Source organism: Beta vulgaris, chromosome 9 (genome assembly GCF_026745355.1).
Source record: "Beta vulgaris subsp. vulgaris cultivar EL10 chromosome 9, EL10.2, whole genome shotgun sequence".
NCBI classification, from domain to species: domain Eukaryota; kingdom Viridiplantae; phylum Streptophyta; class Magnoliopsida; order Caryophyllales; family Amaranthaceae; genus Beta; species Beta vulgaris.
In genome coordinates this window covers 34,346,776-34,350,355 of record NC_079210.1, presented here as the reverse complement: position 1 = coordinate 34,350,355, position 3,580 = coordinate 34,346,776, and positions in this window count along the sequence as shown.

The following is a 3,580-nucleotide window of genomic DNA, read 5'->3' as shown; positions in this document are numbered from 1 at the left end:
ACACAATCAATATGGATTAAAAATTATTTGAAAGAAACAATTCAAAATTGACTTGGTGAGAGGTTTTTCAAATACCCATTTTCAAATTCCCATATTCATTCTACACTCATGTTAAACATATAAAGACCCATGTTTGAAGGACCATAACACGTGTTCTCATCGCATACATCCACTTTTGTTTTATGATTATAAAGACCCATGTTTGAAGTAACATAACACATGTTTGATGAACGCACATGCATGTTTCATTGTAATAATACATGGTTTTGAACAGGCGACCCATGTTATGTGTACTATTACACGCCGTATCATAAGACATGTATACCAATAACTATTGTTTATTGGTATACACACCCTTGATGTATACCAATTGATAATACACTAATGGTTGTCACATAATATGTAGAGTATATGTAGAACAATATACCGATATCAATATCAATGCAAATAGTATTAATTGACCTAATATTTAGTTGGATAAGCATGATCATTGTCCTAGCACCCATGTAAACCTAAATATAGTTGGATGAGAACGGTCATTGTCCTAACACCCATGTAAAACTAAATATCGTTGGATAAACACGGTCATTGTCCTAACACCCACATAAACCTAAATATCGTTGGATAAGCACGGTGATCGTCCAAACTCCACGTAAACCTATTGAATTACGTATACGAATTTACCAAAAAAAACTTGATTATGAGTGTTATTAAGCTCTTTGCACAATCAGTGACCATTGTTAACAAAACTTGTTGTTATTTGAAGGACCCATGTTATAGAAACTATAGCATAATCAGACCAGTTCATATAAGCATTGTTAGGTTCATAAGGACCCATGTTGGAAACACATTAACTCATGGTTGTTTTGGTTTAACCCTTACATGAAATTAAATACTTGGATTACATAATGTGTAGTGATTTTAATTACTTGGATTAAACTAGGACTTTATTGTGGCACGTGTATATTAACTAGTAACAGTAATATTATATCATTTGAAATCAAACATAAATGAAATTGGCCACTGGATTAGAAATCTCATAATCATTTTACCACCCTCATGGCCACACCCTCAAATTCATGTGGATCCTAGTCTACAATTCGAATTCATTCCGGCGCAACCTCCATAGTAAAATGCAACCACAACATGGAAGTCTTGATACGCATGACGAAGTATGGCCCGAACCACGGGAAAAAATTTTAGGCTGCCCATTGTGGCTAGTAAAGGACTGAGGGTTTTTCATGTAGGAAAGCGACATCGGTGATTCGAACATTATGAACGAGCAGTGGAAGAGGGTGATGTTTGAGGTGGAGGAAGATAAATGCAAACTTACTAAGAAAATAACCAAGTTCAAAGCCGACAAGGACAGTTTGAAGGACAAGGTCCAGGATCTGAAGATTGCTATCTAAGATTTGCGAACTAAGAACAGTCTGAATGGGCCTAAAGAAACATTGAAGTCGTTTGCCATTGTTGGTCTGCTTTGCATCTTATTTGGAATGTACTTCGACTGAATTTGTGCTGTAATCGACTAATTTATTGTCAACTATGTCATAAATTTGAATGATTATAAAATAAGTTTGCATTAAATCCTAATTTAATTATTTCAAAGTTCATAAATTACAATATATTAATCCTCATATATTAATGGCATAAAAGTAAATGGCTTGTACACATTTAATGCAATGTTCCCATACTCATTTAAGAGTAAGATAAACCCATAGCAAGGAAACCCATATATTTTGTAACCATAAACACTTTTGTGCACATAAAACTATTCTTATGGCTGCACCTTCTTCTTCAGCCTCAATATCAGTTGACTCTGGTGGAAGCAATAAAGTCTCTTCCAATGGAAGCCTCGAAAGTGAGCAGAATAGAAGTATTATCGTTGAGGGAAGGGCGGAAACAAGTACCTGTCAGTTTACAGTGAAAGGAAGAGGTGTTAATGATCTTTAGGTAACATATGATATGTGTGTGACAAAAAAGTTCAGCTACATATATGTGGATTATGAAAGGAGGGCATATGTTGATGCAAGTGACATATGATTGGAGTACCGCAGGACTTACCTTAGCCCCAATGACACCCCAACAACAACCGGGTTCAGGGGCAATGATGTCGTTCTTGCCTATCTAAAGGTATAATTTGAAATTAATTCATGTGTTACGTAGTTATTTAGTAACGTAGTTGCTTAGTTACATGTATATTGTTGCATATAATGTTCATTTCCCACGTTTAATTTTGTATAATAATGCATATAATCTTGCATATAATGTTCTTGCATAATGTACAGGGTGAAGAGAAATTTGGTGTAGCCGTGAATCTAGTTAACGAGGCTTTTTCGGAATGGAGGATTTTCACAGTACAAGACTTACGTACCAACCCCAATGTAGACTAATATAGGCTTAGGGAAGACTCATTCATTAGGGATTGCATGGATCATTGGGAACCTAGAGGTGGTTACCCTCCGAACGAAATTCAAATGTGGATCAACACTAAGACACTAAATCCAAATGTGCGTGTAGTAGCGCTAAAATATACGACGGAGCTGTTATTTATGCCCAAAGTCGTATAAAGTAAACATTGTATCCCTTTGCTAACTAACTAATGGTTCAAGCTCCTAATATCTATTTTGGATACTTATGGGTTGAGATTATAAATATTAATATATATTTAGTGACTTACGGATTAACATATAGAGAAATACTAATATCTATGTATGTCGCTTATGGAGTTAACTTTTTGCTAGTAATATATCATTTAGGGAATTCGAGAAATGTAATCGTTATTGTTTAAGGTATTATAATTTTGTTAGATTTTGACACCGCACCTTGTTAGTAAGATGTGTAATCGTTATTTACTAGGATAATATATAAGATTTAAATTTATTTATGGTGCAAGAAATTTTTTTATTTTATTATTCGTAGTAATGGTAGCTAAACTTGCCATTTACACTTATTAATAGTGTAACACTTGGTAATATTCTTTAAATACGTAATAAGGTCAAATATTCTTGCCATTTACACTTGTTAAAGCGTTTCGTCCTCTTCCTTTGTACTATCAAATATCAACATGGCCACTTACCCACCGATCAACTATGACCCCAACGAAGGATGGGTTTTCGCTGAACACCCTGACATTGCCATTTACGCAACTCTTTCCCCCATGAAAGCACCAGATTTTTTTTCCAAATAATTGGGATTTTTACTGGTCTCATGAGTGGTTTGGGTACATAGGAGCAAGCCCTAAAGACTTAAGGATGCAAGTTCGATAGGATAAGCAAAAATTTCCCAGCTCTAAACAGTTCCAATCTTTGTACATGGAGTGAGAAGGTGAGACAGCGGTGGTTGGTCATCTTCCTGAGCGGTACGACATCGGTCAAGTGACGCCAACCTTCCAAGTATTCTTTGGCTAGACTTTTGATAAGATGGACGAAGAAGGCGACGCAAGGATACTTCCAGATTTCGCAAGCATTATATTAAACCCAAGGCCCACTCTACTACACACGAAGGTAAATCATTTGCTACGTGAAGTTAAGGTGAAGCTTGCAATAGGGAAGTACACAACGCGGTTCAGTAGAAGTTA